Raw genomic sequence first — 24,197 nt, forward strand, 5'->3', positions numbered from 1 at the left:
TTTTTTATTTGTTTTTGTTTTTTTAGGTTTTAATTTTAACTCCAGTTAGTTTACATATAGTGTAATATTAGTTTCAGGTGTACAACACAGTGATTCAATACCTCCATACAACCCTCCGTGCTCCATACAACCCTCCTCCCCAGGACAAGTGCACTACTTAATCCCCATCACCTATTTCACCCATCCCCCCACCCACCTCCACTCTAAGACATGAATAGACATTTTCTACTAATATTCTTCACCTTCATGAAGGCATTGACATCTAGTAAAGATTAGTTGTACTCAGCACCTGTGATTTTTTGAATTGTGTAGATTTCAAAACTATAAACCCAGGAAGGTTCTGCAATTGATGAGAAAAGTGACAGATGGGGGGCCTGGGAAGCTCAGTAGGTTGGTTGAGTTTCTAGCTCTTGATTTCAGCTCAGGTCATGGTCTCAAGGTCATGAGATTGAGCCCCATATCCTGCTCTGTGCTCAATGAGGAGTCTGCTTCTCTCCTTCTCCCATTGCTGCTCCCTCCCTGCCCCTGCCATTGCATGGATGCTCTAGCTCACTCCCTCTAGAATAAATAAATAAATCTTAAAAAAAAAAAAAGAAAAGTGATGGATGTCACATATAGCTTTCATTACGATTCTTAAATGTATTCATGGCCCCTAGAAAATCAGGAGAAATACACATTTCTGGGCTCTGTTTATGACATTCTGGATTTATACTAGACCTGGTTTGTAAATGAGCTCAGGTAATTTGTCCTGGGGAATTATAGAAATAATGGAATAGAGCCCCTTGGTAATCACTTTGCAGTGACAATGTGCTTAGTATATTATGGTGACTAATGTTGCCTTGCCACCAACCAGCTAGTGACCACTGTAGGGAGAAAACTTTATTCAGAAGACAGCTTAACATCCAGAGTAATGTACCAGATGTCCCAAAGCCAGAATCTATAATAAAATTAATTTAGTTAAGACTCAAATCAAGACACTATCTCTATGAAAAATAATTAGTTGTATTTAACTTAAACTGTAGAAATTGTGCTTTTTTCTTACCCTATTTAAGTTAATAATGTGAGTTACATAAGGTGGCAGTTTTGATACTGCTTTCCCATCAATGAAAAATATTTGCCCATCACATTAAAGCTCCATTGGACACATACTGTGTGACATACAGTAATATTAATACTATGCATGATATTTCTCATTGATCTTCACCATAGTATTACAGAGTAGGCATTATAGGGAAAATGAGGCAGAGAGAGATGAACTTAGTCATGATTACAGAACTAGTGAGTAGCAGAGCCAATATCTGAAGTCAGGTTTATCTATTCCAAAGGCTATGATTATACTAACCTACAACCCCGCCTCCCCAAATCATGAGACTTTATGGACGTGTTGGAAAGGAAATGTGGTGTGGGATTTATTTAAAGGCTGAATTTGGTATATTCATCTTTATTTTTTTCATTACCAGTATTATCATTCAGGGCTGGACAATGGCTGCTACAAAAGATACCTAGCTTTGGGATGGATAATGTTTCACCATAAAAGCATTGGAAAGATTTGAGAGGGCTTCTAACAAAGTTTCTGAATGCTATGCACATTTCTTCAGAACTGTAGAATACATAAATAAAACATAGATCTGGTCTGTAACAATGAATTTACTTTAAAATGACAAAGAAAGCTGTGAGTCTCAAGAATATAATATTACAAGAAGACAAGAGAAGCACTGTCATTTAGGGCAGAAGAAATTATAAGCAAACAAAAAAGGTATCCTAGAGCCAAGAGGTGTGAAATTATGGATAGAGGAAGAGAAAAAGGGATGAAGGAGAAGAAAAGGTGGAGAAAGTCAGAGAGAGAGAAAAAAAAGAAAAAGTAAGAAGAGTAAGGGAACCTAATCCAGCATACATCTATGGAAGAAGTCCAGGGATTTATTTTTTTATTTTATTTTATTATTTTATTTTATTTTATTTTATTTTTTTAAAAGATCTTATTTATTTATTCATGACAGACACACAGAAGGAGAGAGAGAGAGGCAGAGACACAGGCAGAGGGAGAAGCAGGCTCCATGCAGGGAGCCCGATGTGGGACTTGATCCTTGGTCTCCAGGATCACGCCCTGGGATGAAGGCAGCGCTAAACCGCTGAGTCACCCAGGCTGCCCAACTCCAGGGATTTAAATATTGACTGTCTTTGTAGGAAGTTAGTAACATTTAAATATTAGGTTCCCCCACTTACAAGAAGAAGGGAAAAGCTTGATTTTTTTTCTTTTTGTTTTGAGGACATGGCCCTATGTAATTACTGCTATATAAGTATTAACCTGTGTATTCCTTTAAACATAATCATACTTTTCAGTTCTTAGCAGACTTACCATGTTTGAAAATATAACTGAGCTTGATTTCACACATTGCAGAGTAACTGGAATCTTCTTCCTTATGTCAAAAATTAAGTTAAAAACAAAAAAGAAACAAAAGAAGATTAAAAATGTGGAAGCCCAGGGGTACCTGGGTGGCTCAATTGGTTAAGCACCTGACTCTTGATTTCAGCTCAGCATCCTGATCTCAGGGTCATGGCATCGAGCCCAGTGTCAAGCTCCCTTCTCGGCAGGGAGTCTACTTGAGACCTTCTCTCTCCCTCTCCCATTGCCCCTCCCCGTCATGCTCTCTCTCCCTCTCTCTCTTAAATAAACAAATAAATCTTAAAAAAAAAAAAATGTGAGAAGCCCAGAGTTAGACATTAACTTGGGTCACCAGCTAACGAGCCTGTTTGAGAAATGAGCTATTTCTTCACTTTGTCTAAACTTATTGTGCATTCATTAAAATGACAGAAATCTCCATGTTCCATGAACATTCCTTTCATGGTGAGGTGTGTCTCAGTGATGCCATAGCAATACAATAAATCATCAAAAAGAGATTGGCGTTAAATCTGCCGAAAACAGATTGCTGAAAACCACAGTGGTAGGGAGGTCAAGCTAGGTAGGTGGCCTGCTTCCAGACGTTATTCAGTAAAGTAAATAAAGGAGCTGGGCAAAACCGGGGAAGCCGTAATTCTCAGGCTGATAAGAGGTGCAGGTCAAGCTGACACTGACATGACCTAGCCTTGTTTCACCTCCGCTCAAGTGTTCGAGAAGCGCCACTTGCTATTTATTTCATTTACTCTAAGCTACTCGCCCCACTGAAACTGGATTAAGTTACAACTGTTGCGTTTCTCTTGGAGACCTTGGAAAACTGTGCCCCACAGCTTTTCATCGGTGTCTCAAATGGGACTGCCAATAGTGAAGATCTCTCGGGGAGAAACATGTCATCAAAAATTGCAAGTTCTCAGTCACACCTTTTAATGGAAAAAAAAAAAGTTTCTCCTCCCACCGCACCCCAGCTTCTGCTCTTAGCAGGGAACTCTTTAAACCAAACAAACAACTTCGAAAACCTCTCCAGGGTCCCTCTTGCCCTTGTCAGAACTGTATTGCCCACTTTTGGCTATAAGATCTGGTTTTCTTCCCAGTCCCTGGTGGTCTTGGCAAAACCTCATGCAGGTTCCCATGCCACACACCCATGGAGGAGATTGTAGGGCTTGGTGGTTACAGGGAATGAGCCAGGGAGCTTACATTTTAGTCTCTGCTGAGCAACTCAACTCTCTGACCCTGCAGATGAGTCACTTGGATACCATTGACTGAAAGGGAGAATTTGGGGGCAAATATAGGAACCTTCTCTGAAATCCAGATGCTGTTTGTGAGCAGTGTTTTCCCAGATCAAATAAACAAGCACCAAAAGCAGTCATCCAGGCCCCATGGAAAAAATATTATGTGCCCCAGATGCTTTCATGGCTAGTGGGTGGCTAAATTAGGCTCTTGTTTTGTCTAAAGGCATTTGAGTATATAAAAAAAATTACATAGCAAATATCTGGTGTCCTGACTCTCTCAAATTATGAAAACTACTGGTTTTATAATATGTTAGTGGCAAAGAATAAACATAAATTAAAATCCACTTTACCAATAAAACATGTTGCTTGCATATTATAGAAAAGAAAAAAAGCATCAAGTCAAAACATTGTGATGTCCTAGACCGTTACTCACAGTCATGCTATTCTGGGGTCACACTGCAATCATCATCAGCTGTTACAATGGAAATTTGAAGACCTTCAGGTTTCTCAGAAGAAAAGTTGCACAGGGTTTGAGATTTCTTGTAAAACCTTCAATCTTGCTGAAAAAAAAAATCCCATCAAATACCAATTTCTGTTAAGTGGGTAGGAGACATTTAAACTCTTCATCAAGAAAACAAATTTAAAAAAATAAACTCTTCATCAAGGATTGTTTTCTTTTGTTTATTTCTTTTAAGATTTATTTATTTATTTATTTGACAGGGAGAGAAAGTGGGGGAGGGGAGAAGGACAGAAGGAGAAGGAGGGAGAATCGCCAGCAGACTCCTGGCTGAGCAAGAAGTCCTGAAGCAGGGCTGGATCTCATGACACTGATGTTATGACTTGAGCAGAAACTAAGAGTCAGGTCACTTAGCCTACTGAGCCATCTGGGCACCGGATGCTTTCTTTTAGAACATTTATTGGGTTTGGATGTTTACTTCTCTCCAACTGTGAAGCTCCAGGATAGATGCTCTGGAAATCTCCAAAGAAAGTCGGACTCAGTCATCCCAGACTTTCTTAGTTCCCATTTCTTCTTTTTCATCCTCTCAGCCAGACACCTGGGAAATGCAGGGATTACCTCCATCTAGCACCTCTTGCCTTTTCACATCATAGAAGAAACCTTCTGTGTTAAGCAAATGTTTTCCTCCTCTTCATCAATGCTTCCTCTCTTCTTCTTTATTATCTAGGGGATGCTTCTTGGTTGATAATCTTTGGGTTGTCCCTTGCCTATAAGGCAGGGTGTTCCCTACTTTCCCTTCAGTTTTCAAGGTCTTCTCTGAAGGCTATCAAACATCAGCCTGCATTCTATCATCTTGGCAATTATATTAATGGAAGAAGATTTGATGTAGATGTGAAATAAAAAGGGGATTAAGAGGTGGATACATGGAATGATAATCTTGGGTACATCAATAAGTTTTGAGAGGTAACTTTTCCCTTTTGAGGATCTATTTTTCTTGTTGGCAAAATTATATTCATATAATATATTATATATATTATATATATTATATATATTATATTATATATATTATATATATTATTATAATATATTATATATTATATATTATATATTATATATTATATATTATATATTATATTATATATTATATTATATTATATATATTATTATAATATATTATATTATATTATATATATTATATATATTATATATATTATATATATAAATCTATAAATATATGAAACATATTTATATAATGTAAATATATCATATGATATAAATATATTATATAAATATATGAAACATATTTATATAATGTAAATATATCATATAATATAAATATATTATATACATAGAGAGAGAGATAGAGAGAGGGAGAGGGAGGGCGGGAGAGAAAGATATTTATTATGAGGAATTGGCTTACATGATTATGGAGGCTGAGAAGTCCCACAGAAAGCATGTGGTGTAATTCATTCCAAGTACAGAGGCCTGAAAACCAGGAAAATCAATATTATATATATCTTAGTCTCAGGGTCAGCGAAGATGAGATGAGCTATCCCAGCTCAAACAGTGAAGCAGGGTTAAAAAAGATGCTAATTCCTCCTTCCTCCACCTTTTGTTTCATTCAAACCCTCAGTGGACTGGATAATACCAACACACTTTGGGGAGGGCAATGTACCTGAGTTCACCAATTCAAATATTAATCCCGTCCAGAAACATCCTCAAGACACCCAGAAATAATGTTTAACCAGGGTACCCACTGACGAGTCAAACTGACACATAAAACTAACCATCGCACCCACCACATAATGATTTTATGATTTTTTTCTCTTTTTGAAGTAATTTATGCACACTTAAAAAATGGCTGTCTGGAAACCTTTCTTTTTCTCTACACTTAAATTCTCCATGGTGAGAATTTTAAGTCAGGGAGGGGCTAAGAGTAAACCATGCCAGAGATTTCTGGGCTGGTAGGACCACCTGATCCTCTGTAACCCATGCAATAGATTAGTAAGTAAACATTTATTATGCACTTCATATGTGCAACAATCATCCTTTGGTTTTGAAGTATGTTAACTCACTTTACCTTTACAATAGCACTGCAAGGTAAATGTGATTATCCTCATTGAAGATCAGAAGTCTGAGGAATAGTGGTTGAGTAAGTTACCCCAAGGTATACAGCTGGCAAATGGCAGAGCAGAGATGTGAGTCTGACCAGGAAGCCACACTCTTTAAAAACACTATGCTCAGGAGATCCTCACACAGAGTTCATACATTCCACTGGCTTCTCCTACATAATATAACAAATTTTATTGTAAAACCAGTTCTTCAGCTATAGATTCCACAGCATGATCATTTGTCTTAAAAATTCTACTACACACTACAGCATCCTTGATCACTTTAATGTAAGCAAACAAATCGCCATCCAAATTTCACCTACCCTCTGTGTATGACTGACAGCTTAGCCATGAAAATGTACTCATGGGCCAAGGTCAAAGCCCCAGGTCCTACATTTAGTCTTTCCCTTCACTGTTTCCCCTGCTTGTAACAACTGCCAGGCTGAAACCCCTCCTTCTTTGTGCAGTCTTTTCTGGTTAAAGCAGGGAGCTCTCATATTCACTCACCAAACAAATAGTTGTCAAGGACTTACGTTAAACCACACCATGCTAGAACATAGGAAAACCAAGTTAATAGGATATACTGTCTTGGACTTACTGAGTTTAAAGTCAAGATAGGGAAACTATTAACAGCACTTGGTAGCCAATTCTCCATGTCAGAGACATAATAAAATTAACCTGCATAAGCTCTTCAGATTAAAAGGTTTTTCAAAAAACACAAATCAAATGTAAAAATTGTATTTCTCATTCCAATATTCTCTATTTCTACCACCGTGTGTTCTTCTTTACAGTAATTCTAAAGATAGAGACATAGATTACAAACCCATATGTGCACTTTGTGTACACATGGACCATTATATAAGGAAACAATTGTCTTTTACTCATGTCCTGATCAATAGAAAAATGGCACTTCTATCCTTCCCTGTCTTGAATGTTCTTCTGCACCTCTTCTGCACTAAATTCACGATTGTGAATAAGGCTGCTGTGAACATTTGTATTCTTGTGTTTTTGTTTCAATATATGTTTCCTTTTTCCCAAGCATATGGTACATTACTACTAGCTATAATCACCATGCTGTACCTTAGGTTTCTCTTAAAACTGAAAGTTTGTGCTTTTTGATCAATACCTTCCCTCTTCCTCTACCCCAACCTCTGTTAACCATCATTCTACTGTGTTACTATAAGTGCAGTATATTTTTTCTTTTTGATTCCATGTCTAAATGAGGTAATGCAATATTTGTCTTTCTGTATGTGAAAGCGTGTTTTCAGATTCTGTAAGCATGTTTCATAACTGAAGGCTATTCCTACTGCTGGTACTTTCTTTCATCATCTTACCATCAAGCTAATTCAAATTCCTTTTTCGAATCTTGACTTAGATGAAGTTTCCTCCTGATGCCTTTTCTAACTCTTACACTGCCTGAGGTGCTTCTCCTCTGTGCCTCCAAAGCACCCCACAATAGCACCCTACTACTCACTAGTCCCTCCCAATGGACTGTGAGTCCCTCTGACTGTCAGTGCCACCAGCGATGAATATGATGACAATCCTTAACACAGTGTTCCTCAGAGCAAGTGCCCAGATTTAAGTATAAATAAATGAATAAAGTACATGTCCCTTTGGAGTTGTTGAGGAAAAGGAAAGAAAATTCTTAGAAAGGATCTAAATGGAGGCAGCGTGTTCCAAACCATACTACTTCTTAAAGGTAGAGTAGATTCATTTAGCTAAATGATTCAGGGAAACCAAACATAAAACTTTAGCAACCTCCTTGCTTTTTTTTGTAAGTGGCATCCATGTCTGTATGCCCGTTATTGAGTACAAAATCCTGCTAATGGTAGGTTCTCAGATATCAAGGCCATCATGCAAGCATCTACCATAGAGAAAAGAAGGGTCAACTGCAACAATGACTGGGAAAATAGACCCCAAGGGAGAATAGAGAGGGCTATTTGTCCAGCAAAAATACGCTTTGGGTAGGAGGAAGGAAACTAAGACATCTGCAGAAGAGCATCGACATGATGTCATCAAGGGCAGAACCATAACAATGAGATACCTTGAGTTGGGGTAATAGTTTGAAAAACATCTTGTGGTTACCCAAAGGATAACCAAACTTATTTGTGCCTTTCCAATTTCAAGCATCCAAGTTATTTTCTTTCCCTAAGATTAAAGATTAGTTCTGGGGCCTGGGAACTGGGTTAGATGTTTCTCTTTTCTACTTTCTCATTGGACTTGTCCACCTTTACTGATCTGCCTCCTTTCATCGGATGTGAGCTGCTAAGAGCTCCCCAGCCCAGTGCCTGGGACATGGCAGGGAGAGTGGATGTACACCTGAACAACTATATGAAATAATTAAATGGTGAAAGGATTAATGGATGAATGGCTTCTTCACATTTAAAACAAGGAATCTGGTTTTTCCTTCCCTACCAGTTTTTCAATTAAAGATCCTGACTCCCTGGAAGAGGGAAATAGATAATTTGTGTATCAGCCAGCCCTATTCATTTATCTTTCATCCTTCAAACATTTGTCAATCAATTACTCTCTGCATAGCTCTCAAATAGGCACTGAGATATACAGATTAATAAGAAAAAAAAATCCTGCCTGTAAGGAGTTTCTGATACAGCAGACAGATGATGTACACAGAGATCAAGTATCATTTAATATCAGCAAATACTGATGGATCATTTTACTTTCTAAACGCTGGAAAATGGCTTTGTTTACTAAGCTGAGAATGATTTGAACATGAGAGTTTTGGCACAAGACCGCCTACTGAAGGAAAAATCTGAGTTTATGTGCTTATTTAGCTGTGATGAAGTTTAATTAAAAAGCAAGTATAGAAGATTGCTCTTTGTGTGATTATTTAGATGTCATGAAATTTAATAAAAAAGCAAGTATAGAACGGTTTCTTTCTGTTTGAAGTTTTAGCAAAGGTAATTTTCATCCCTCTAAATCATCATCTAAATCATCTTCCACTCTTGGTAGCTCTTATTATCTATCTTGGGGCAAAATGGAAAATTCACAAACAGAAGTAAAAATACTAAAAAAAAAAAAAAAAAAAAAAAGAAAAGAAAAAAAAAAAGAAAAAATACTAGTCATGTCCCAGGACGGAAAACAGTTCAGTTCACCTGGCAGCATTAGGCTGTCTCTATTTCACAGTGAAAGGGAGGAATTGCTTTTATTCCTTTCCTACTGATTTTATTTCACTATCAAATGACTGTAGGAGAAGACAAAATAAAAATCTTTTATTTGAACGTTGGCTCCACAGGTCACTATGTGTCCTCAGGCACATCACTTCTGTGGGACCTGAGGTTCTTTCTTTGTTATAGAAGGCAAAAAGAGTAGCTGTGCTTTTGAGCAGGGAGATCTCAAAAGTTTTGCTTAAGCATTATCAGGTTCTGATTCTGAGGGACACACTTGCGGAGTGGCCAGGTTAAGAACTCAGTTTCTGGGACACAGAATTTCAGGGCGTTATGAAACAGGTGGCCCAGCATCGTTAACCTGGGCTCTGATGTCACACAGACCTGGGTTTGAGGTCAAGCTAGAACTTATGAGAACTTCTTAAGCTAGATGTCCTCAGGGAAGTTATGTATTTAAAATCTGTAACTGTATCTATAAAATGAAAATGTACCTCATGAAGTTGTCATGAGAATTAAAAGAAAAAGAAAACATCAAATGCCCCAGTTCTCACTAAATGGTCATAGACCATGCCTCCTGTCTGTGAGCACACCCCTCAGCTAGTACACAGGCAATGGAGATGGGTATTTGGTAGGGCCAGAGAGTCTCACAGGAAGCTTATAGTTCTCTTGTGCCCTAGATCACCAGAAGGCACCTGCAGTCAGGAAAATTTATTTTCATCGACTCCAGCAAATCAAAGGTAGGCTCCCCCAAAATAGGACTAAATGAAAAAAAATCTCAGACAAAGGGACCATGGTTGGCTATGCTAATACCCATTTCTAGGCATTTGTGAGGCCAGCCATAGCTGGCAAGTCTTCCTTTTCCAAGAGGGGAACTCCCTCTACCATGGCTTAGGGCAAAAGTCCAAACTTCACCCTGTCTCTTTCCAGAACACAAGAAATCTCTCAGTTTGTGTTTATGAGAAGATCGTCAGATTCGCCCCAGCTGAAAGTAAAGAGAATGTCATCCTCTTCTCAGCTGAGCAGAGCCCACAGAATTTGCTGAAGGCACGGAAGGGTTGTTTCTCCTCCATGTGCCTGTACATTTGTTGTTGGCCGGGTGGGGGTGGGGGCACAGACAGGAGTCATATTGGAATAATGCCCTCAGAGCTGGGATGTGCCTTGTGCTCTTGTACACTGTGTGTGTTGTGCATCAGGGGTTGGAAGTGGAGCCAGAAATAATTCCCTCTTGAGACAGAGCAGGGCAGTTCCTTACAGGCTTGGTCAGGAAGGGTGGTTCCCCTTCATCTGTCCTGGAGGAACCACTATTGACAAATCACTGGGGTCCTTTTGGTTTAGACCTCCGTGTGGAGAATGTGTTGGGAACCCTGGGGAGGGGAAAGAAGACCTGTTGGAATGTGAGGAGGGGCACACTTCCTCTGTGGGAAGCATACCTGCTACTACTTGGGACCTTTGCCAGAAGCGCAGGACGATCATGGGGGGTTGGAGGGTGTCCACAAGTGTACATCAGATTCTGACTGGATCTGGCCACAATGGAAGATGTGCGACCTCAATGTATTAATTCTGACCGATTCCTTGTACTTTTATCCCAGTAGGAATATTGCTGAATAAGTCCACTATCTGGAGTGGAGCTGAGGAGACATAATCAGGCCTGTCCTGATAAAACTGTTGACAGCTTCCACTCCTAACTCTAGGGAAAGTGGCTCCAGGAAGACATCATGGAAAGAATAAGCCAAAGTGAAGCCTTGTGGAGTCTCAGGACAAAACAGTTATGACCCTCTGGATCTGACTCTCACATGGGATTCTGGGGGCAAATAATGTAGGCTCCGTGTTCTACATTTAGGTCTCCCTACTGCCTTCCAGCCATTATGGGGCTGGAGGGCCATCCGTGTCCTTCCCCTTCCACCTCCCAACCTGCTGGATCTCTTTGCTAGGCCAAACTTAACCTAAAAAGCAAATGAACTTCCCTGTTGTCATCTTTAGTAATCGTATATTCTTATTAAGCTTGAATGTAAGAAGAATATTATTTGGGGGAAAGAGGGGATGAAACTCTATTTCATAAACAACAACAGCAATACTAATAATGATAACACCCCTCAGATGAGCCAGACTCTCACTTCTCATTTCTATGCTACTGTAGCTCTGGTTTGGCTGGCCTCCTTGGCTTGGCGAGCTTGATCCACTTCATCTCCTGCTTCTCCTGTTGGCTAAGCTCCCACCCTCCACTTGGCTCCTGTAGCTCGATTCCTGGCTGGCTACGCTAATCCCACATAATATTTTACGCAAATTTATATGAACCCCGTTACAAAGCTTAGCAAAGAGGCACTGTTTCTTTTCCTTGATAAAATTAATCATTTATAACTTGGCTCTAAGCAACCCGTCCAACTGGTGGGTGCTTAGATTTTGCTTGAAAGAAACATTCCCAGCCCCAGTCCAAAAGAAAAAGATTTTCTGTCTTGCCCCGGCCCCCCAAAGTGCTGTCTATGTTGGAAATTCCCACCAGTCTCATTTAGAACCACACTCACAGTTGCCTGGGAATTTCTCCCAGAAAGCTTTATCTACCCCGCCCCTTGGGGTTTGATTTCCCACAGACCCCCGGGGTGGTTTAGACTGTTGTCTGTATCAACAACATGATAAACTTATTGTGGCTGCCCAAGCTTCTCCAAAGAGTTGTGGGAATCATTTGTGAATTACTTCTTTGATTTTTCTTAAATGAAATTCTGTTTTTACTCATGTTAAATGACTGTTCCCAGAGTGCTGTTTCTTTAGTGGCACAGTTACTTTGACAAGGAGATATGCTCCCTGGCTCTAGCAGGAATCAGTGGAGGCATCAGATGCTGGATTTGCAATTAAGACAATGAAAGTTCAACCAAAAAATCACCTCTGTCATCCCCTGATGCCTCATTAATAAAGAAGGGAACTAATTTTTCAGCACTAAAGAGAAAATCTAAGGACTAAGCACATACATACAGCCTCCACACCTATTTAAGGAACACAGAATAGAATTACTCTGCTCTTGTTTTTTTTAAGCCAAGATAAATAGTAGATTGTAGCATCTAGCACCTCAAACTTTTCAACAAGTATGGAGGAATGGAAAGAGCCTCTGTGGATCCAGTCACTTTTCTTAAGCAGTGTGGGTGGTGGTGGGTGGGTGTGTGTGCACACACGCGCCTGTGTGTGTTTTTTCCTGTCCAGTACTAGTGACTGTGCTTATAGCTCCAGCTTTGGGAATATAATTTCTGCCTTCCAGCCAAACAACCAGTTCCTCTTTTTGTAACAAGGAGTCATGAAAAACATATATTCAGGGAACTTTCTCAAGTGGCATTAAATTGGGGTGAGCACCAATGAACACTATTTTCCAGGTGAATGACCAGAACCCCAATATATGCCTTTTTTTTTTTTTCCAATATATGCCTTTAAAATAAAACATCTGCTCAGACATGTGATCAGACTTATCTAAGTCACCCAGCGATTTGGTAACAGAGATAGGACCAAGGGTCTAATTCTTTAAATTCCTACCTAGTGTTTTGTTTTTAACTTCACTTACTATCATTCTTTGTCTAAAATGTTTCAGGCAGCATTCTGGATGCTTGAGCTATATATAATAATGCTTCCCAGAAGAGCTGTATACTATATTAGTCACAACATAGTCATATTATTTACTAAATAAGAAGGGAGTAAATATGTCTAAATTGGCATCTACAAAATAGTCTTGTTTTAATTAATGTACATGAAACAGAAACTACTTGATATGAGATAAGGTAAACACATACATACACATGGATCCCAATCAGAACTCAGGAGTCAGGGACACCTGGGTGGCTCAGTGGTTGAGCATCTACCTTCGGCTCCGGGCATGATCCTGTGGTCCTGGGATCAAGTCCCTCATTGGGCTCCCTGCATGGAGCCTGCTTCTCCCTCTGCCTGTGTCTCTGCCTGTCTCTGTGTGTCTCTCATGAATAAATAAATAAATTCTAAAAAAAATTTAAAAAAGAACTCAGGAGTCAGTATTTCAAAAAAGGACAGGGCCACTGTGCCCAGGTTTTATACCAAGTAGGCAGAGCAAACGTGGACCCCCTTGGAGTTAACTTGAGAGATCAAGGCTTTGATCTTTTTAAATAAGCTTTTTATTGTAAAAATCTTAGATTTACAGAAAGGCGGCAAAGAGAGTAGAGTCTCCATACACCTGACATCCAGGATGCTCTGTTGTTAATTTCTCACACTAATGTGATGTGTTTATCACAACTAATGAACCAATATTGATACATTATGAAGCTAAATTATTTTTTAATGTAAGTCCATATGTTATTCACATTTCTTTTGTTTATTGTTTTTTTTTTTTTTTTTGATCTATGGTTCTTTATTCTACTCAAGATTCCCCCTCTTGATAGCAATTACATTTACTGGTTATATTTTCTTAAGATCCCCTGCACTGTGACAGCTGCTCAGACTTTCCTTATTTTTGATGACCTGGGTAATTTTTTTTAAAGATTTTATTTATTTATTTATGAAAGACCCAGAGAGAGAGAGATGCAGAGACACAGGCAGAGAAAGATCCCTTGAGGGGATCCCAATGTGGGACTCGATCTGGGGAGTCCAGGATCATGCCCTGAGACAAAGGCAGATGCTCAACCGCTGAGCCACCCAGGTGTCCCAATGACCTGGAAAATTTTGAGGTGGACTGGTAAGATGTTTGGTAGAATTTCCTTCAGTTTGGGGTGTCTGATGTTTATCTCATTATTCGAATGGCGTTGTAAGTTTTGGGGGAGGAAGGTGACAGGGTATAAGCACTACTATCAAGGGTACATATTAACAGCACGACTTAGTCCTGTTGATGTCAACCATGACCATTTGGCTGAAGTAGTGTGTAACTACTGTAAAATTACTCTTTTCCCCCCTTTTTATGATATACTCTTGGAAAAGACGTCACTGAGTAGGCCATACTTAAGAGATGGGGTGTGATCTCTTCCTTCTACTTCCTTGAAGTGGTAGTAATTATACAGATTATTTTAAATTTCCCTTTCCTTTTAAAAATTATGCTATAGATGTAATCACAGGAAATAATTACAGCAACATCAGAACATGAAAAAAAGGTAAAATGTGAAAAGGTCTCAGAAAATACCTGGTTCTGTTTTCCTGATTTAACGAGGATAGTATCGAATAATTTGCATGATGCACAGTCACATGTGGTCAAGTTAAATTGTCATCCTTCTTATTCACTCAACAAATGCTTTTTGGGTGCCCTTTCTTTGTTAAACTCTGGGTTCCATCATTTGAATTTAAAACCACACTGTGTGGCAGGTAAGAAAGGTGCTACCCCGCTCACTTGGTTTTCAGATGAGAAATCCAGAAGAGAATGTTTTTCCTAGGTGTGACTGATCGAGCTGTAAAGAATACACAGATTTCTGAACAACAAGCGCAATGCTTGACTATACCCAACAGTGTGGTCTACCTCCTAACACCACTGAGCAGAACAGAACAGGGTGTTTTTATTAAATATTTCCAAGGGTAATCCTTATTTGCTGAGCCATACCTGCCACTGAGAAATCAAGGATTCAGCTTAAAGTTTTATTTGGCTCATCCTAGGATTCCATCTCCTCCAGCCACAACCTCCTCCCCATCCTTGCCCCCACCTCTGCAAATTCTACACTGGCTATGTCTAGGTTCCTGCTACTGAAAATAAGTAGTGTGTGGGTATTTGAGTGCCTGTCGTTTAAATATGTTATCAAAGTGTTTGCCCGGAATCTGTTGTTGTAGGACTTTGGTGTTCTTATAAAAGTTCAATTTATCCTGGCACTTTACAAAGCGGTCCAGTGGTCTCTTAGGAATGAATGAATATCTGCTAGGCACATAGATACGATTGTATTAGACATCACAGAAAATACCTTCAAACCCAAAAAAAAGAGATTACAACAAGATAGTTGGTACCCGAAGGTTTATAAGCTAAAAATTGCCAGAGAATGGAAAAACTCCATGGGCTGGAAATGTGGTTCTCATAATAAAGGGAAAGAGCTAGTCAAAAGGGATGAGGATTGAAGGGAACAGTGAAGTGAACTGAAGAGGTTAGGCTAGAATGAATTGGAAAGATAGGGTTAAACCGGGAAAGAATGAATCCTTGAAGATTAGATCTAACTTTTTTATAGATAGGCATGATATTCATTGTCACCCTAGATCTTTGACCCCTTTTCTTCCCTGAAGTTTCTCTGGAATGTTCCTTTATAGGAAACTACTATAAAGCATTTGATACCAGGAATAAGTAGCAGTCCCATGCTCCCTTTTGTAGTGGATTAAAGCAAACTGGAAATCAATATTCTCTCTTCAGAGATTTAGGAGCAGAAGCTATTACAATCCGCATCAGATTTAGCATATATTTACTTCTGATAGAGCATATGTTCAGATTTAAGAGAGCGGATTTAAAGCACCATATTCTTTTCTTTAGCTCTCCCATTTTTTTTTTTTGTTGTTGTTGTTATTTTGGCAGCCTTTCGCACAAAGGATCCCCTAAGCCAGTTCACTGAGTATGCAATTATCCAATGTGAAAACATTTCCATTATTCTGTAATCATTCTTTTTTTTTTTTCCTCCCTCAGGGTATTGTACTCATTGATATCAAAGGTGACTAGTTTCAGATTGAGAAAGAAAAATTTCTATCAAGTTTTTGGGATTTTGTCCCATGTGGTATATAACAGGAGTGGGGGAGCAACATAAGCAAACTTCAGAGTAGGAAGCTGTGCTGAGCCTGCCCACCACAGCATGGCATTAGCATGGCATGAATGGGATCATTTATAGGATTTGGCACTGAAACTGGGAGTCCTAATGTCACTATGACTCAGGTCTAGGGAGAGAGAAAAGAGGTTGCAGCAAAGGAAAAAGACAATGAAACCAAACAGCATCTGTCATCTCTCTTTTCATCCACAAATCAGTTTTCCTTATTGTTACTATGTTGTCTATTGTTCAGCCAATGTACGTTAACATCAGACTCGCATTTTGGCAAAGTAACTGAGGGGATTTTTCCTGTTTTCAGAGTAAGAATATATTAGAAAAGCCAAGAAATTTTAAAAGAAACACTGGTGCCTTTCCTTATGACTGCTGACAGAGAGAAGAGTAAGTCACAGCTTAAGGCTTTCTGATCTACCAGCCAATTTTAGAGAGATGGAATATGATTTTCAGGGACATTCAAACCTCAATATTTCTATCAATATTGTGAGGAATTCTATCAAAATCAACTCTTTATCATCTGGCCTCTATGGTTATTCTAAAAAATTGTCTTTGGGCACCTGGTTAGCTCAGTTGGTTAAGTGTGTGCCTTTGGCTCATGTTGTGATCACGGAGTCCTGGGATTGAGCCCCACCTTGGGCTTCCTGCTCAGCGGAGAGTCTGCTTCTCCCTCTTCCTCTGCTCCTCCTCCCTGCTTGTGCTCTCTCTTTCTATCTCAAATAAATAAATCTTTAAAAAAATTGTCTTTAAGAGAACTTTACAAATTAAAAGGATAAAAATCTACATTTCAAACAGATTAATATACACATAATGAACTTGTAAATATGGTTTGCCCAATTGACAAAGATCATCATGATATAAAGGGTTTCAAATTACTAAGTATTATAGTTTTTTTTTGTATTATAGTTTTTTTAATCATGAGATACATTTATAGAATTTCCTTCATCCTTCCTGCTTTTCTCTAGAGGGGATTTATATGGGATATATAGGGAATGAGGAAAAGAATTAGTACCAATATACTATAAATACTAAAAGATTGTGTTTATTTTTTTAAAAAGATTTTATTTATTTATTTGAGAGAGAGAGCATGAGCAGGGGTAGGGGCAGGGTAGAAGCAGCAGGGGGGAAAGAGAAACAGATTCCCCAATGAATACAGAGCCTCCTGTGGACCTGGATCCCAGGACCTGAACTGAAGGCAGACACTTAACCAACTGAGTCACCCAGGCACTCCAAGACTGTGATTTTTAAAAATTATTTCAAAATATATAAGGGGGAAAAAAAGATATCAGGGACACTTGAGTGGCTCAGCAGTTGAGCATCTGCCTTTGGCAGGGAGTGATCCCAGGGGTGCAGGATCCAGTCCCACGTTGGACTCCTTGTGGGCAGCCTGCTTCTCCCTATGCCTATGTCTCTTCCTCTTTCTCTGTGTCTTTCATGAACAAATAAAGAAAATCTTAAAAAAGATATCATTATTTACTATAATTCTTAGAAAGGTTGATTAAAAGGGTTTTTACCTCTGCTAGGTCTACACTTGAGGGAAATACATTTCTGGCTCTAAGAGGGAGAAAAAAAAAGTAGAAGTGCTAACAAATGCAGCATGCTTTTGTATAATTATCAAGAGCTGGGAGAATAATAAACTATATTTATTATCTGTCTATCCTTTAGATCATTGTTCTTTCCAAGAACACATAATAGTTTACTCTTGGCAGCAACATAAAGTCCCAGTTGTTGTTGCTGAAATAACCAGAACTGTTGTTCCTGGTTCTTCTTAATCTGGCCCCATTATATTAAAACAATCTCATTTTGTTTTCTGGTTGGTACATAAAACCATTCCTCTAGATTGATATTTCTACTGTCTTTGCATAAACTGTCCCATTCCTTTACCACTGGACTTCATTGATGTTATTCACACCCTACCTGGAACACCTCTCTTTCAGCCTTCTGCCTACCCTGATATTACAGATATAATATTCAGCCCAAGTGCTTTCTTAAAAAATTCTTCAGTTCTTAGACTACTTGGATTACTTATTTTTATTGAACTTTAAAAAATATATGGGGCGCCTAGGTGGCTCAGTCAGTTAAGCATCTTCCTTTGGCTCGGGTCACAACTTGGGGTCCTAGGATGGAGCTCTAAGACATGGCCCCTCCTCAGTGGAGAGCTAGTATCTCTTCTTTCTCTGCTCATCCTCCCAAGTAAATGTGCTCTTTCTCTTGAGTAAATAAATAAAATCTTAAAAAAAATCCAGACCGTACAATTTATGTTTTAATTGTTTTCTAATAATTTTAAAGTGGGCTTGTTAGTTTGTCTTCTAGGTTAGACTGCAAAGAAGGAAATATATCTTAACTTTCTACTATAGTTAACATGAATCTTAGCACTTCTGGGCTTAAATTTGATGTCACATAAAATACTAGAAAAGTGATTGGTTTGTTTTTTCTATTTGATAAAGATGCATGGAAAATCCATTTCAATCATGTGTGAAAGGATTTTTTTTTCTTCACAACAGAAGTAATAAAACAAAGTGATTGGAATGGGGTGGACATTAGTGAATGTAAGTGAGGAAGGGGTGTAGAGCATGGAGTGTACTTCATCTTATTTATGCTTTCCTCTGAATCTGATATTATAGCCACCATTTTGAAGGTGATGAGACTGATGCTCAGAGAGATTGTGTAACTTGCTCAAGTTTCTAATCAGAAGCAAGATTTGACCCTTGCCTTTTGACTCAATGCCAAAGTATTTTCTACTGTATTGATAATCTACTTTCTCAACAAGGTGTCATGAAATAGAATGGTAGGTGAAGATGAGTCAATCGTTTTATTTAGAAATGAAATAAATCAGAATAAAATGGTACTGATTTCAGTCCATATTAAACTTGAGGACACGTTTACAAATTGTAGAGGGAAATTTAGAGAAAGTCTCACATATGAAGGGGGGCTTGACCTGGGATTTACAAATGTAGAAGAGGGAAAGGGCACAAGGATGATAATTGAGGCAGAGAGAAGTCTGGTATATTTGGAGACCAGAAAGCTAAGTTAGAGCAAGAGACATATCTCAAGATGAAGAGTATAGTTTGAGGTTAGTGTATCAGTCAGTTTTGCTGCAATGTTGCTGTGTATCAAACAAGCCCCAAATCTTAATAGACTACACCAACAACAATTTATTTCTTGCTCATGAGTCCACAGATTAGGTATGCCTCTGCTGAGTTTGGCTAAGATTTCCTGGGTTCAGCTGGATTTAACTCTAGGCTACAAGCCATATTTACTCATCCTAGGACTCAGGCTGCAGGATCTCTGACAACTTGGCACATGCTCTGTAATGGAAGATGCCAGAAGCTCAAAAGGGCCCAAAGAATCTTGCCATGCCTTTTAAATCTTTGGCTCAGAACTAACAACTTGTCACTTCCTTTCACTCCATTTGGCAAAACTGACATATCCAAGCCCAGTATCAGTAGGGTGGGGAAGTGCATTCTGCTCGGAGGGAAGTCACGGCAAGGTTGGAGAGGGGAGGAGGAACTGTGAACAAATCAAACTGTCAAAATCAGACTGGATAAGGCATGAGCAGGGGAATAGGCAGGGGATGGAAGGCCATAAAAATTAGAAATGGAATCACAGGTAAAGAGCCATGCATTCTCTTTTGCTAGGAAATGACAGAAGGAAATCAGTGTTTCAGGAAGTTCAGAATTACAGTAGACTGTAAGGTAGAACAGAGATGTAAAAATATTACTTACCATAGAGAATAGTACCTGCTATGGTAATAGAGGTGAAAGCCTTCAGACCATGAGAATTGTATGAGTAATACATTTTCTGTATTTCCATCTGTGTTTGTGATGAAAAAGTAGGGAGGCCTGCTAATGCCTTCAAAGTTTGCCATTTTTCTGTACTCCAAAATACATCAGGCAAATAGGATATTTTCTTTGAGCCTTAAGAAGATTCCAGTGTGGAAATTCTGACATATGCTATGGCATGGATGAAACTTGAGGACATTACACTAAGTGAAATAAACCAGTCACAAAAAGACAAATACTGTATGATTCTAATTATCTTTCCTTAGGCACTTAAAGTAGTCAAGATCATAGAAGCAGAAAGTAGAAGGGTGATTGCCAAGTGCTTGGTGGATTATTTTTTTTAATGGTTATAGAGTTTCAGCTTTACAAGACTAAAAGTGTTGATGAAGATGGATGGTGGTGATAGTTGCATAACATTATAGACATATTTACTGTCCTGAAGTGTATACTTAAAATGGTGAAAGGGTAGGGGTACCTGGGTGGCTCAGTCTTTTGAGCATCTGACTTTCTTTCTTTCTTTTTTTTTTTTTTTTTTTAGCACCTGACTCTTGATTTTGGCTCAGGTCATGATCTCAGGGTTGTGAGATCAATCCCTACTTAAGATTCTCTCTCTCCCTCTGCCCTTCTCCCCCCGAAAACAAAACAAAACAAAAAAATTAGATGTGAAGAGATAAATTGTATGTTACATGCATTTTACTGCAATGAAATATTTTAAAAATAAATCCAGTGTGATTGGATGCAAAGCATCCAGAACCATGGTCTTTCTGGGACCCATAGGGAACATGGTCATTTCTATGTCCCCTGGATCAGATCAGGCTGAAGAAAACTTGCCAGACACCAGACTGTGTGTCGAAGTCCTGATAGTCACCAACTCCAAGACCCAGTATCATGGGATAAGAGTTCCCCTGTACTAGGTTCAGGAGGTTTTTCTGACTTCATTAGCCATGAAAGCTTGAAGAATTGTTCAGGACTTTACCCAAATCAGGAGTCATTTTATTTTATTTTATTTTATTTTATTTTATTTTATTTTATTATTTTATTTTTAGGAGTCATTTTAAACAACGAGACAGAACATTCAAGGTCCCAAGAGACCAGGGAAAGGTTTTTCTTTGATCTTTATTTTCTACTCTAACCATTATTAAATTCCATTAAAATATTATCCATACAGGTTTCATCCCTCTGCCAAAAGATTTGTCTCATCTCAAGTCTGAGTGGTCCTAGACTTTCCACTGTGCTTTTATTCTTATGGATGGAGAATAGAGACAACCAATGACTTCTTCAAAGCAGTAGTAGGAGATTGAGTATATTCTGAGTTCCTGATTATATCTCATTTGAAGGTATATAGATCCTTTGGAGGATCATGAAATGCTTACTCATGATTCTATTATTTATTTGACACAGATTGCATGGGACATATACTTTCTCTTCTCAGCAGAAGACTAGAAGAAATATTACAGCTTTTATTTGTTACAGTATCTGGAATTTTCTTTCTGGAAAAACAGCACATAGATGCTACTGTGCCTTGCTTGCTGAGAGACAGTGGGTGGATTTCAGAGACACACAAGAGAATTTGTTCAAGGATCCCCTAGTTCAGTGAACCAAATCAATAATGCCAATGTTCTCCATAGGCCAGTACCACCCACAGCCAAGTTTTTGTTATTACATAATAAAAACTTTAAAAGAGATACAATTTAGTGTATATAAACATATATATGTATACATATATATTAAGAAAATAAAAATATAAATGTGAATATATACCTTTGTATAATCTCTAATTGTCTTTCCTTAGGAGAGGTGTCCTTTATCATAATGCCATATCCTATTTAATTTTGGGGGTAAAAATGTCCCCTTTTTATAGAAAATTGAAAGGCTAATGCTCCGTGTGGCATAGCCCTTAAGTTTGTGGCTTCTAGGCTTACATTTTCTGGGTAGGAGCATTGCTTTGCCATCTGTTATCTGTATGGCCTTCAGTAATTAAGTTAACCTTGCTGTTCATCTCTTTGGGCTGTTGTGGGGACTAAATGAGACTACTTTTTTTGACAAATAGCAGCAGTGCTTCCTTAAGCTAGACATTGCTCTGCACACTTGACAAATATTAACTTAGTACTCACAACAAATTTATAAAATAGGTGCTATTACTTTGATCTTGAAGGTGAGGAAGAGGATGCACCAAGATGTCAACTGATTTGCCCAGGTCTCATGGCTGCTAAGTGATGGAACTGGGATTCTCATCAAGGAAATCCAATGTCATAGCCCACGGTAAGCGCATGCTACAGTGTGTGGGGTTGACCATTATCATAATTATTGATGAGCATTTATGAGCATTTTCTTTAATATCCTCATTTGGAAAAATACTACTTTCTACTCTAAGTGGCCTCCTTAGTTTTTTAAAAATTATAATCATCCTTGAAATTGAACATTCAGGGATTACTCAATTTTCTATCTTTTCTGAGCTTTTGGGTTCCCTCATCTCTGAAGTGAAAATAGTAGTTTCTGGCTTCTGTACTGCATTGGATTTCTGTGAAGATGAAATGAGATAATTAAGAGAACATACCTGGAAAAGTGGTGACTGTGTTGTTGGATATGGAGAAAGACTTTCATTATTGTATGATGTAGGGAGCTACTGTAAAGGGCAGTGTGGTGAGGAGAGGAAAGTTCTCCTGCCCCCCCCCACCCCATGTACACTCACACACCTCTATACTCACAGAATGATCAAAACCCCTTCAGTGTGTTGGTTTAGTGACACAGCCAGGTTTCATGCTATTTTATAAAATACAGCACAGGTTTGAAAGTCTTTGGACATCACAAGGTACATGACTGCCACCTTTTTAATTGGGGGTTTTAAAGTGGCATGAGAACTAAGGAATCTCAAGTCACCGTGTGCGGGACAGTCAAGCTGTGGTGAGCAGAGCATCCAGGCTGCAGATATTTGCACAATTTTACTAGTACAAACACCCAAGGTACCAATGCTTTCATGGAAATTCTGGCTGTGTAACTGTATTAACATTGGCTCAGGCTTGAAGCTATTTTCAGAATCCTTCACAAACTTACAGGAAGTACCTTCCCTTTTTATTTACATTTGGCATTGTTATTTTTAAATATTGCACATGCAGGAAAACTCATTTCCTTTGCCTCTACTAATACTCATGTTTTAAAAAATTACACATGGATGAACAATCATGAAAACATATAACATTTTAGTTGGGCTAATCTTAAGAACCAAAACCAAAACAAAAACCCCTGAGAAGCCAACTCTCACCTGATTGAGATGCTAGAACTGAGGGCTCTTTCTAGCAAAGCTTCCATGCTCGCCTTCTTGGTCGAGTGGACAGACCCTCCCTGGGCTCCAGTGTGAGCTGTGGCAAAATCAATAAACAAATAAATAAAGTAAAGTAAAGGCCAGAGGCTCCGTGGAGAGTTGGGACTCCCTGTGTCTTTTATGAGTAATGAATGTGGCAACCACAGAAACCGGGGAAGGACTGGGATTCTCAGATCTGCAGCCAACTTCCAAGTAGGTCAGTGCGCTGTTACAGGGACTTGGTGGCAGTGGGGGTGGGGGCACCAAGGAATAAATAAGAAGAGGGGATTCAAGTAGAACAGCAAGGAGTTTGGAAAGGAGGACGTGATAGGGATTGCCCTAAGTCCGCCTTCCCTCCTCCTGAAATTTGTGTGTGTTAAAATTTGAAGCCCCAGGGTCTGTTATGCAACATGACTGGATTTCTCAGCCAATCTCTTGAGAAGTAAGACAACTTGTGCCCAAGGAGGCCCACCTGACGAGGCCATCTGTCTCAAGACTGCTTCACTGTCCTGGGTGGTCCCAGGCTCTGGAAAGGGAACATCTTTCTCTTGAGAAATACACATGAAGTAAATAGAACAGAAGCTGGCTCTTCTGCACTGGCCTCCCCACTCCATCCCAAATCCTTCATGTTTTCTTAAATTTGGGGGGGGCTTTCATGTGTCAGTCCCTTATGTGCTTGTTCTTGAATGCCAGCAAAGAATGATGGCAAGAGGGAAGTAAGAGAGACTGGAGGGGCCCAGAGAGTATTTGCAGATCCAGACACGAGCAAAACAACTGAGATCATCTTAGCAACTGTGACCTGTCCCTTCACAACGCAATAGTCAATCTTTAAGGTCATGGGATTCAGAAAGGTAGACATGTGGCCCCCTGTTCCATGCAATATATTGCTATTCCACAGTACCATTTTTTTTTCTGTGTATACAGTGAAAACTATCTTTGAAACACTAACATGGATTTTAATTTGTATGGGAATGACCATTTCACTAATGTATTCATAGGAGTCAAGAAGAGCAGAAAAAGAGGATTTATTCTCTCACATTTGTTAGAAGAGACTTTTGTTCATTTCTCTACAGAATGAGTGATT

At 38.9% G+C, this 24,197-nt stretch overlaps 1 long non-coding RNA gene across 1 annotated transcript; it reads right to left on the reverse strand.

The window, feature by feature from the left end:
* Window positions 1-2,356: 2,356 nt before the first annotated feature.
* On the reverse strand, window positions 2,357-23,232 carry LOC112917527 (uncharacterized). The gene is made up of 4 exons (XR_003234477.2): window positions 23,075-23,232; window positions 5,502-5,566; window positions 4,058-4,184; window positions 2,357-2,417 (listed from the first exon to the last, which is right to left on the reverse strand). It is a non-coding gene; the product is annotated as an uncharacterized lncRNA (long non-coding RNA).
* Window positions 23,233-24,197: the final 965 nt, after the last annotated feature.

Source organism: Vulpes vulpes, chromosome 8 (assembly GCF_048418805.1).
Source record: "Vulpes vulpes isolate BD-2025 chromosome 8, VulVul3, whole genome shotgun sequence".
Lineage (NCBI taxonomy): Eukaryota > Metazoa > Chordata > Mammalia > Carnivora > Canidae > Vulpes > Vulpes vulpes.